At 41.5% G+C, this 13,507-nt stretch overlaps 1 protein-coding gene across 7 annotated transcripts in view; it reads left to right on the top strand.

The window, feature by feature from the left end:
• Nucleotides 1-13,507, top strand: part of MEF2A (myocyte enhancer factor 2A) — a 313,252-nt gene that overhangs the window by 202,425 nt on the left and 97,320 nt on the right. The window lies entirely within an intron of this gene.

Here is a 13,507-nt window from a genome sequence, read left to right as displayed (position 1 = left end):
ATGTGGACAGCTTTACCCCTGATGCCTGCATACTTAGATGTGCCTGTTCCAATCATCAAGCATGTGAGTTGCTAAATGTTGTACCTTCATTACATTTAACCATATTGCTACACTTAGAGGCGCCTCTCTTCTCTTTTATACTCAGCTGTGACTTTAGGCTACTTGTATATCAAGACATCGCTTGTATATCAAGTCAAAATGTATTTGAAAATTTTGCTTGTCTTGCAAAGTGCTCTTAAACCAAGTTACTCTCAAACCAAGGTTTTACTGTATTGTTTTTTCTTTATTTGCTGGGTTTTGTTTTTTTTCCAAACGAAAGTGGAGTTACCCTTTAATGCTGATCATTGATTTGTCAGAGTCTGCAATGGAAGGATGTGATAATTTGGGCCTCTTGTACAAATTTTATTTAATCCAATTTGTAACCCAAGGCAGGTATTTCACTGGTAGCCTTGTTTTTCTGTTCCGTTGAGTACTCTGTAATAACTAAAGGCTGTATAGTAATGTACACATTGAGTGGTCTTTGGGCAGCCATGTATTTATCTATGGAAATCCCATGTACACAGGTACTTTAGATCTGCAGTGACTTTCCCGTGGTGTCCCATCAGTGAGGGGGAGGCATGTTATCTTCTGTTGTCTTACTAAGGACCTGTGAGAAATCAAGGTCCAGCCCGGCTCCCACAGTCCTCCCTGTCCTTGTCCGCTGATTAAAACATTCCACTACAAAACTGTCCGCTGGATAATGTTGTGGTGGAGTTTTGGAGTTTAGCAATGCTGGTTAATGGGAGGCGTAGATAAAAAGGTTAATGTACTAAATGGCAAGTAGGGTGTTCATTTTGCAAGGAAATTTGCCCGAAATCTTAGTAATGTGGTGAAGTTTCACTTTGCAAAGAATACCTAATCGCTTGCGAGGGGAAAAAAAACAAAGAAATCCACATTTTTGGCTTGCACATAATTGGATGATGGAAGTCAGCAGAGCTTCCTCTTATTGTTATCCCAACACTTCATATTACTGGTATGTGGCTGCTGTACCATGTACTTATATGTGAAAGTGTTCTGTTCTCTTTGTATTGCTTCCTTTATATGAAATCCCTGGTGTTCCTATCAGTCCCTCTGCTTATATAGTAATAACTGACCACACTAAACAGGAGAGCACACTGTGGTCAGTTCTCTAACTATGCTCTCCTCCAATGATCAGACTTGTTCGGACACACCCCCTGCTGCACAGCCATTCACTGGCAAGCTTATTGTTCTGCTGCTCTTTCTCCTCCCCCTAGCTCTTATGCAGCTGAGAACAGAGGGAATGTGATCACTAAAAAGGGTAAAAAAAAGTATTTATAATGTGTATAGATCTAAAAAAAAAAAAAAAAAAAAAAAAAAAAAAAACGTTTTGCCTTTCATTTCTATTTTAAACCTAATGGATTGTTTTACAAGGTGTTTGTTTACAATGTGTCTATGGGAATGTTTGACCATTCTTCCAGAAGCGCATTTGTGAGGTCAGGCAGAAAAAGGCCTGGCTCGCAGTCTCCACTCTAATTCATCCCAAAGGTGTTCTATCGGGTTGAGGTCAAGACTCTATGCAGGCCAGTCAAGTTCCTCCACCCCAAACTCACTCATCCATGTCTTTATGGACCTTGCTTTGTGCATGGTGTGCAGTAATGTTGGAAGAGGAAGGGGCCATCCCCAAACTGTTCCCACAAAGGTGGGAGCATAAAATTGTCCATAATGTCTTGGTATGCTGACGCCTTAAGTGTTCCCTTCACTGGAACTAAGGGGCCAAGCCCAACCCCTGAAAAACTGCCCCACACCATAATCCCCCCTCCACCAAATGATTTGGACCAGTGCACAAAGCAAGCTCCATAAAGACATGGATGAGCGAGTTTGGGGTGGAGGAACATGACCGGCCTCCACAGAGTTCTGACCTCAACCCAATAGAACACCTTTGGGATGAATTGGAGTGCAGACTGCAAGCCAGGCCTTCTCTCCGTCATCAGTGCCTGACCTCATAAATGCGCTTCTGGAAGAATGGTCAAACATTCCCATAGACACACTCCTAAACCTTGTGGACAGCGTTCCTAGAAGAGTTGAAGCTGTTATAGCTGCAAAGGGTGGGCCAACTCAATATTGAACCCTACAGACTAAGACTGGGATGCCATTAAAGTTCATGTGTGTGTAAAGATAGGCGTCCCAATACTTTTGACAATATAGTGTATGTTACACCAGAGAGATGAAGTAGAAAATACAGGGCGAGACTCCCCATTGTCTAAACCAAGAGGAATTCAGATACAGAGGCAAATATAGCTTCCAGGTGAAAGGGTTCAGAGGCGCACAGTACGGAGCAGGGAAGATTTGAAGACCCATGAGTATTCCTCTGTTAACCAGCAGGTAGGGGTCACCACATAGGTGAAAGAGGGGAACTCATGAATCGGCAGTTTGTTGGGGTGTTAGGGGCATTCCAATTAGGAAAAAGGAGAGAGAGAAAACTAGAGGTAGAATAAGGGTAAGGAAATAGATGGCAGGGGCAGGTCCCGTCACTCTACATTATTTTTTTTATCAAGGTGTTGCAAATTTGCACCACATTCGGGGTGCGTTTAGAATAAAGAATTGCAGCGATTGCCACTCGATTTGGAATCGGGGGCAGAAACACGGTGATTACACTTGCGATTCATAATTGCCAAGTGTAAATGGGGCTTGAGTGTTGAATCCACTTGAGTGTATTGTCATTTGTACGTTTTGTTTTATTTTTTAAGGTTCTTTGCGGTAAAAGCAAGGATGCATTAAAACCTCTGTAGCTGTGACGTTTTTGAGTACAGCATTTTTGTTAAGTAAAGAAAATGAATATACACTGCGGAGGTTTGCTTCCTTACTTTTACCACAAAGAATCTTAAAAAAAAAAAAAAGAGCAAAATGAAGTACCATTAATAAACATTGTCTACCTTCTGTTTTAAATATATTTAAAGGTATGGTAAAAGCATATTACTGACTGTCTATACCACAGTAAGCAGCAGAAGAATTACACATTTTCATTCCACTAGTAAAAACACCGTATCATCCTACGTGACCCCATATCGGACCACATCAGAGCACAAACTACCACCACAACAAAAACACCACCATAACAATGACCACACCAAGCTCCTGTTACTGGAACCCGCTGTCCCAAGTTACTTTAGCAAGAGCTTTGTTGTATTACCAAAGGCACGAGTGATCCTCGTTAATTAAACAAGAACTTTCCTACATTATTTGTGCAATTATTCATGATCCATACAGGGAAAGATTACCAGTTCACTGAAAAGTCCCTCCATCCTTGGATCATGGACCTTGACTTTAACCACTTGACCTCTTGAATACTTACCCCCCTTCATGACTATGCCATTTTTTGTGATACGCCCCTGCGTTACTTTAACTGACAATTGCGTGGTTTATGTAATTTTTTCCCCCACAAATAGAGCTTTCTTTTGGTGGTATTTGATCACTTCCGCATTTTACTTTTTGTGCTATAAACAAAAAAAAAGACAAAAAAAAATAATAATAATTATATATATATATATATATATATATATATATATATATATATATATATATATATATAGCTAAATAAAGACTGATGGATAAAGATATATATATATGTGTATATATATATATATATATATATATATATATATATATATATATATGTATGTATGTATGTGTATATATATATATATATATATATATATATATATATATTATGCTATAAACAAAAAAAGACGATTAAAAAAAAATGTATATATAGAGATATATATATATATATATATATATATATATATATATATATATATATATATATATATATATATATATATATATATATATATAGATAGATAAAAATATAGATAGATGGATAAAGATATATATGGATAGACGGATTAAGATATATATATATATATATAAATATATATATATATATATATATATATATATATATATATGTGAGAGAGAGAGATAAATACTTTTTTTTTTTTTTTTTACTTTCTGCTATAAAACCTATCCAATAACAAAAATTGAAAAATCAAATTTCTTCATAAATTAAAAAAAAAAAAAATATATATATATATATATTATATAGATACTTTTTTTCGTTTTACTTTCTGCTATAAAACCTATTCAATAACAAAAATAAAAAAATCTAATTTCTTCAGGATCATAAATTTCGCCAAATATGTATTCTGCTATATATTTTTGGTAAATCTAATCCCAATAAGCGTATATTGATTGGTTTGCCCAACAGTCATAGTGTCTACAACCAATAGGATTTTATACTACTATTTATTTTATACTATTATTTATTTTATACTAGTAATGGCAGCGATCAGCGATTTATAGCGGGACTTCGATATTGCGGTGACAATCGGCCATTTTTGACACTTTACGGGAACCAGTAACACTAATACAGTGATTAGTGCTAAAAATTTGCACTGTCACTATACTAATGACGCTAGCTGGGAAGAGGTTAAACATCTAGGACAATCAAATGGTTCACTGTGTGCCTAGCCAGTGTTTGTGTGTACTATGTGCTGCTTTTACTAGGGGAAGTGATGGATTTTTTTCCCTGCTCACATCCCCTCTGTCAGAAATCTGCCTTGTCTACATAGGCAAAGCTCCATTCTGTGTGTTTTCCCGACGATCTGTGGGTGCCAGCGGACATCCATAGGCCGGTGTTCTAAAATTTTATCGGACCCATGAAAATTCCGGACCTCGTCACTTCCGGCTGGTGCGAGCCCCGTTGCGCATGCGCACAAGGTCCGAGGAAATTCTAAGACTTGGAGAACAGCTGATTGAGAGGAGGAGGGGCTGAGGTGGGACGCACACACCGCCGTCACGGGTGAACTATATGTGCTAGAAACCCCAAAATTGTATCGCAGGTAGCCAAGACGCTCCCCTACAGCTGTTAATATTTTGGGGTCTCGGGGATGAAAGGGTGCGGAGCAGTGGTCCCCGGTTCTCGGGGTCACTGCTCCGCGCCCTTTCATCCCCAAGACCCACGGGGTCACTACTCCGCGCCCTTTCATCCCCGGGACCCCAAATTTCTATCAGCTATAGGGGAGCGTTTTGGCTACCTGTGATATAATTTTGGGGTCTCTAGCAGCTTTGGTTCGCCCGTGACAGCAATTTTCCCGCGGCCGTCCCTCCTCAGCCCCTCCTCCTCTCAATCAGCTGTTCGCCAAGTCTTAGAATTTCCTCGGACCTTGTGCGCATGCGCACCAGGGCTCGCACCAGCCGGAAGTGACGAGGTCCGATTTTTTTTCACGGGTCCGACAAAATTTTACAACACCGGCATCTGCTGATCAGCTTCTGCTGTGAGAAATCATAGCAGAAGCGGCGTGCGCCCCCTACCCGGAAGTGCCAGACAGAGCGGCCTCGCTGTAGTCGTATATGTGCACGGGTGGTCCACAAGTGGTTAAGGATAAGCTGTCCAAAACGCAATGAAAATATAACATTAAAACATTAAAATTTGCAAAAGGAAAAATAATTCTCTAGAAGTGACAAAATCTGCGCTGTGATGTAAAAAATGATAAATCGAGGCAGCTAGCACAAAAGGCAGTATATCCTGCTTTAAACAGTAAATGAAAAACAAGTGTAGTGCCAATATACAAAACATATACGACGTGCAATAACAATATATATACAGATATACTGAAACTGCAAAAATGAGAAGCAAAAAAGTCCAAAGGTGGCAAAGAATGAGTCCCATGGTGTATATAATTGGTGAAAAATACACTTGACACAGTAATGCCAATATACATGACAATACTTCTCAGAGTGCTCAGATGTCCAGCCACCAACATCAAGTGAATTAAAAACTCACCAGAGCAAATGGCTACCATTACAGCAGCATATGCGCCTATGTGTGATTGGAAATCCATCAGGAGTCAGTATGGAAACCCACTTCCAATGGCACCTCCTGATGTACTCCCAACTAGGGGTAAATAAAGCTCACAGCAAGCCCAGAGAATTTTCCATTAGTGTAACATGTTTATTACCAGATAAAAGTATAAGCGCATAACATCCAAAAAAAGTAAAATCCAGTCAACACACGTGGAGTGAGGCGGGTTGAGATTCCGGTGCTGACGTCATGCCGCTGCGCGATCCTGGAGCGGCAGCGGCTTTCCGTGCGAGTTGACTGGATGTTAAGCTGTAATACTTTTATCTGGTGATAACCAAATGTAGAAAGGTTTCTTCACGGTAAGAACTGCAAAAATGTGGAATAGACTCTCTCCAGAGGTTGTTTTAGCCAGCTCAGTAGATTGCGTTTACCACTTCCAGCCCAAGGATGTCATATGACGTCCTGGACTTTGAGTGGAGATATCTGAATGATGCTGGCAGCTACAGGCATCATTCCGATATCCTTTGTTGCAGCCGGTTATTCCCTGCACCGTAGGAACAATCATAGCAGGAGTTCAGCCGCTTTATCATTCTTAGAGGCAAGGCGGTAGAAGCACCAGAGGCAGCAGCTCCCGCCGCCCTCTGGTGCTTCTACTGCCTTGCCTGTGAGATCGGCGAGCTGGAGTAGGAATCCATCTGCGGCGGAAGATCACCATACAGAATACCAAGGACCATATGGTCCCCGGCAGTCTCTATGACTCTCAGAGGCCCGGGCACAACGTTCTGACGTCTGGTAGTTGTAAATACTGCTGTGCACTCAACTGAAAAGGCCGAGATCGTTTTTTTTTTTTTTTTATCTCAGTCTTTCCAACTTAGAGGAGAGATGTGAGGTCTTATAGACCCCACATCTCTACATAAAGCGTACCTGTCATGCCCTATTCTTATTACAAGGGATGTTTACGTTCCTTGTAATAAGAATAAAAGTGGTCAAAAAAAAAAAGTGGGAGAAAGTGTAAAAATCTAAAAATAAACAATAAAAAAAAATGAATTTAAAGCACGCAGAAGCGAGCACATACGTAAGTTGTGCCCACATATGTAAATGGTATTTAAACCACACATGTGAGGTATCGCCACAAACGTTAGAGCAATAGTTTTAGCTCTAGACCGTCTCTTTAACTCTAAACTGGTAGCCTGTAAAAAATGTTAGTGTGTGGAGATTTTTAAGTACCGGAGTTTGGTGCCATTCCACGAGTGTGCGTAATTTTAAAGTGCGACATGTTTGGTATCTATTTACTCAGCGTAACATCGTCTTTCACATTATACAAAAAAATTGGGTTAACTTTTTGGTAATTTGTTTTTTTTTTTTTTTCCCAAAAAAAAAAAAGGCGTTTGAAAAATTGTTGCGCAGATACTGTGTGACATAAAAAGTTGCAACGACCACCATTTTTTTCCCTAGGGTCTCTGCTAAAAAAAGCCTATATATATATATATATATATATATATATATATATATATATATATATATATATATATATATATATATATATATATATATATAGTAAACCCCCCTCCATTACTGGGGTTACGTTCCTGGACCCAGCCGCGAAAAGTGAAAATCCGCAAAATAGAAAAACCCTATTAAAATGCATTGTAGGCATGTTTTTTTTAACTGTCACTGTACGTGTAAAAGCATTTTAAGGTCTTTAAACACACTTTTAAAACAATAGAAACTCATTTAAACACATAAAAGATACTGAGATACATAGCAAGAGCTATGGAAAACACAAAAATATTTAATTTGTAATGATTTATATAGTAAAATATGATTATATCAAAGATTAACCACTTTACCGCTGAGTACCGTAGTACTACTGCGGCAAAGTGGCTCGTTATCGTCTGACGACGTAGACCTACGTCGCCAGACTCCTCCCCCTGTAGGCGGCGCTCGCGCGCCGCCGGAGGCGCGCTCCCGCTGTTTTCATTCACAGCGGGAGTCGGGCCAGGGGAGGAGGAGCGGCGATCGTCGGGGAATCCAGTTTGGAGATCCGCCCGCCTGTGTAAACAGAGCGGGCGGATCTCCTAAGTGACAGGGAGTGACAGATCGCAGTGTTCAGCATAGCTGAACATCTGATCTGTCCCTGGCTCACTCAGTCACCTCCCCCCACACACGTTGGTAAGCCCCAGGCATACATTAACCCCTCCCTCTCCAATAAAATTAACCCCTTCCCTGCCAATGTCATTTTTACAGTAACAGTGCATATTTATAGCACTGATTACTGCAGTAATGTCACTGGTACCCCCAAAAGTGTCAAAAATGTCAGTCAAGGGTCCGATCTGTCCGCCGCAATGTCGCAGTCCCGCAAAAAAAATCGCAGATCGCAGCCATTACACGTTAAAAAAAAAAAAACACCAAAAATGACAAATCTTTCCCATAGTTAGTAAACGCAATAACTTTTGCGCAAACCAATCAAAATACGCTTATTGCGATTTTTTTTTTTTTTTACCAAACATAGGTAGCAGAAAATAAATTGGGCAAAAATTTAAAAAAAAATTGGTTTTTACATCTTTTTTGGGGGGAATTTCATATAAAAAAATGTTAAAAATATTGTTATTTTTTCAAAATAAATGTTCTTTTTTTGTTTATAGCGCAAAAAGTAAAAATCGCACAGGTGATCAAATACCACCAAAAGAAAGCTCTGTTTATGGGAAAAAAAGGACGTAAATATTGTTTGGGTACGGCGTTGCATGACCGCGCAATTGTCAGTTAAAGTCGCACAGTGCCGAATCGCAAAAAGTGGCCCAGACGTAAGACAGCAAAATGCTCCGATGGTAAAGTGGTTAAGAAGAAAAAAGAAAGAAAGGGTAAAGATTAAGAGGGGGGAAGTTGGATAAGAGCTTGCGCTCCGAATCCCACCGTCGTGGAACTCAGCCGGTTCTTATGATTTTTTTTTTTTTTTATGTTAATTATTATTGCACATCTAGTTTATATATTTTGTATATTGGCACTACACTATTGTTTTTCAAAAGTAATTCTCTAGCACTGCATAAAGCAATCAGTGTGTATAAAGGTGGAGACCGGTGTAAAGTAGAAGCTTTCTTCATATAAGTGAGGTTGACAAATTGATGCGTTGGACATGTGCTGTCTCACATGCAGCAGTGTTCTCTTCCAGCACATGAGCCGCGTACCCGAGCGAGAAATATAATAGCTTGGCTGAACTGCTAAGATGGTCACAATGTGCCTGGCATTAAGTGGGACTGCCAGCGTGGCGGGGGTTAACAATAACAAGCAGATAAGGTGACCAAAGATTACTGACAGCCCGGGAAGGTTTTTGGAGGGGAGCAACATCCGACCTTCAAAGGCTGAAACAACAGCTCCATGTATGGCTGTCTCCATGCGTTTGCCCACCTGATTGGCCGGGCCCCGGCTCGGAGCAGTGACAGGTGCTGGAGGAAGCTACACCTGTTCCTACATGTGCTGATGCAGCGAGGTTTGGAAGACACAGAACACATGCCAACGTAATGCGAGATGAACTTGCTGGACATTTTAGCTAATGATCACCTCCAACCTGCCACAAATTAACCAATTACAGTGTATCATTACAAAATATTTAAGCACCGTCTGCAAAAAGAAACCCCTCTGGACAGTTCTTTAGTCATATAGGTTGGACTGAGTCCCGTGGGTGGGGGTCAAGGCAGAGCTGCTAACTATACATTTTACTTTATTGTTGGACTTGAACGAGATCGTTAACTACGTTCTGGATATTTATTTGAATATTAACCATGAGATTGTATGGAGTTAGTTATTAATGGTCCTAATTCTATTAGAGTGAGTTAGTTCTGCTGAGCCGTGTTTGTTTTCAGAATTGTGTGTTAGGAATTGATTACGGTAGAGTAATGGTTTTGCTCGGTGCAGAAGATTAGGCGGTGTTTTTCTGGCAGCTTGTGGTGTGGCTGAAGCAAGTGATGGGTGATTATCTGGCCTGTGACTCGATGGATGAGTCAAAGCAGGCATGGAAATTCCCTGGTCTAGCCCAGGGTGATGGCTGTGTGTGATGGACACTCCTGTGCTATGACCTCTAGTACTGCTTAAGCCACCTCTTAAAAATTGGATTGTGGGGTTGATTTACTAAAACTCGAGGGTGCAAAATCTGGTGCAGCTCCTGCAACATTGTACCCATATGAAATTTTTATCATTTTTTTTTTTTCAAACAAATAGAGCTTTCTTTTGGTGATATTTAATCACTGCTGGGGTTTTTATTTTTTGCTGAACAAACCAAAAAATTTTGAAAAAAAACAAAACCGTTTTTATAGTTTGTTATAAAATTTTGCAAACAGGTAATTTTTCTCCTTCATTGATGAGGCAGCACTGATGGGCTCTAACAGGCACTGATAGGCTGCACTGATGGACACTGATAGGCGGCACTGCTAGGTGGCACCGAAGGGCACTAATAGGCAGCACTGATAGGTGGCACTGATGGGCAACGATAGGCACTGAGTGGCACTAGTGGGCACTGGTAGAATGGCGCTGGTGGGCAATGGTAGGTGGCACTGGTGTTTGACACTGGTTGGCACTTGTGGGCACTGGTAGGTGGCACTGGTGGGCACAATTTGCCCTCTCCTCTTCGGGACTGATGTCCCTCTGACAGCAGCTGGCAATCATTTTCTCCCCACACTGACAGTGTGAGGAGAAAAAAACAGCTGATCGCCGTCTGCGGTTTACTTCACATGATCAGCTCTCATTGGCTGACAGCTGATCACGTGGTAAGGGGGCGGGCCGGCCTTACACCGTTCAGCAGGAACCGGCCGAGATTCGACCTGTTAATGGGCAGGCTAAATGTACCAAGTTGATTGATCCATCAACTTGGGTACAACCAGCCTGCCGGGTACTATTGCACAGAGCAGGTGAGTATTACATGTTTATTATTTTAGAAAAAATAGAAAAGCTCTTGTACTTTTTTGGAGCATATTGCGTCCCGCGATTTTGTTTGCGCGATGTTGCCGCGATTCGGCGGGCGTAAATCGCAGCAACATCGCTCGGCGTTTGGGGGGCTATTGCAAATCAACGGGCAACGCTAGGCGTCCCGCGATTTGCAATAAATCTCCGAATCGCGGGCGGAACCGCGGCGGTTCTGCCCGCGATTATAAGCTGACATGTGAATGCAGCCTTAAGGCTTCGTTCACACCTAAGGCCCCTTTCACACACTCCGTCTGTTGGACAGACTCCGTTTATCTCAGCGGGGGATCGATCGGCCGATCCCCCGCTGAGCAGGAGGATGACAGCTGTGTCTCCACGCTGTGTGCGGAGACACAACTGTCAGTTCCCCATGCATCTCTATGGGGAAAATCGGATGGGAACGGACCATCGGTCCTTTTCTCATCCGATCCCATCCGATCCGCTGGACAAATGGAAAATAGGGTGTCCAGATTTGACGGGTCGGATGTCAGCGGACATGTCTCCACTGACATCTGATGCCCCATAGGGATGCATGCGGGGACCGTTCAGAACCGCCAAAAAAAGGACAGGCGGATCTGAACGGGGTCCGCCTGTGTGAAAGAGCCCTAAGCGTATCGATTTACTGGTGTTTTTTGGGCTTTTTTTCTTGCTTTTTTTGCAGATGTTTACAAGCTTTTTTTAAGGCGTCTTGAAGTGTATTACAAGTATATTAAAGTGTATTACAAGCGTTTTACAGCTTCAGGCATTTTTTTGTTTAGCCAATAGAAAGCACTAGGGGTAGACGAGGGAGAGGAAATTTGGGGCGGAGAGCTGCTGTTTGAGCAGAAAACACTCGTAAAACCCTTGTAAAAAAGATTGTAAAACGCGCTTAAATCAGGCATTTCTATTGAAGTCTATGGGGCCAAAAACACTTGTAATCTTACAAAAAGAAGCTCATGTACTTTTTTTTAGCTTTAAGCGTTTTGATTCAGGTGACAGAACGCTCATATGTGAACAGGGACCATTGAAATGAATGGGATTTGGCTTGTTGAGCGTTTTTAGAGCTACAAGCTTCAAGCAGAAAATCACCCCAGGAGGAAATGGTTCTGCTACTGATAGCTTGGTGCGAGATGCCACAGCATACCTTCAGAGGCCTAGTGAAGTCCATGCCTCGATGGGTCACGGCTGTTTTGGTGGCAAAAGGGGGGTGGCGATGTTGTGGTGGATGGTCGTAATGCCATGGCTGAATGGTGTGTAGTGATTGTCTGCAAATTCAGTATAATATACAGTATATATATATATTTTTTTTTAGAAAATTGCAGCTTCTTATTGTAGGTTCGTTTCTCGGTTAGCGTTGTGTCTTTGGTTGTAAAATGGCTTTGAAATGATGGTAGTATTTGTATGTCATAGAATACAATAATTGCAAACTAATGGTAATATCTTTTAATCATTACTGATACCTGCCCTGCCTAACTTTTATTTTGTATATTTTTATTAATGTTTACATTTTTTCCAATTGCTTTCAAACTTTTGTATATTTTTTACATTTTGGAATTAGGTGGTTGTACATGGAGAGGTTTATTCTTGCCTAACATAAATAATTTGGACTTCTTTATACGGTCATTATGTATACAGTATATTTAAATGCCATTTCTATAATGTATATACATTTAGGCCTCTTGGACATAATTCTCCTGTTTGATTATCTACTTTTTCAGACATTTTTTTTTTTTTTATGCATTTGAGCGCTTTTAATCACGTTTTCGTAAATATGCGTGCGTGCATTTTCATGCAAATGCGCAGAAACTTTTTCTGATCTTGTTCTGCACATTACGTAAATGGGCATTTGCACACATTTGCGCGCATGAGGCTTACATTACTGACCAAATAAGCAGATTTTTCTATTTTTTTTTTTTTACTGAAGATTGCGCGGCGCTTGTTTACGCGCATGTGTGCAGAGGCACATTACAATTAATGAGCTGTATTTTAGCTCAGTAACAAAAAGAAGCTGTACTGAGAATCCCTCCCATGGCTCTATTGTATTCTGCCAATGGGGGCGCCTGCTCTGCTGGCAGAACACAATGATTATCCTGAAAGCTTGCATTTTATTAACTCAAGATAACTCATAAGGCTCGGTTCACACTATTGCGATGCGGGAAGGCTGCGAATTCGCAGCCTGTTCCCGCATCGCACACGCACCCCCGGCAGTTCACACTGCCATATGCGATCCGCTGGGGGTGTCAATGTAATCTTAACGACACCCCCAGTTTGATCGCATATCGCAGTGCGATCGTGCAGTTCGCACAGGATCGGATCGCACAAGTGTGAACCGCTGTGCGATCCGATCCTGATGCGGCAGCAAAAATGCCTCCTTGTGCGTCTTTGCTGCGGGTGCGGTGCGAATTTAGCCATACAAACTGTATGGCTAAACTCGCACCGCACAGCTGATCGCATGTCATGTCGGAGCAGTGCGCTCCGACATGACATGCGAACCCGGCACACGCAGAAGTGTGAACCGGGTCTAAAGGGTATCACTTAAAGCAGTGGTTCTCAACTCCAGTCCCCAGGACCCACTAACAGGCCAGGTTTGCAAGATAACTGAAATACATCACAGGTGATATAATTTGCTGCTCAGTGATTGCAGTACTCTAGTCTGCATCTCCCCAAGGTAATACTTAAAATCTGGCCTGTTAGTGGGTTCTGAGGACTGGA

Source organism: Pelophylax lessonae (genome assembly GCF_965119305.1).
Source record: "Pelophylax lessonae genome assembly, chromosome: 4".
In the NCBI taxonomy this organism is placed as follows: domain Eukaryota; kingdom Metazoa; phylum Chordata; class Amphibia; order Anura; family Ranidae; genus Pelophylax; species Pelophylax lessonae.
This window is presented reverse-complemented; position numbering and strand designations above follow the sequence as displayed.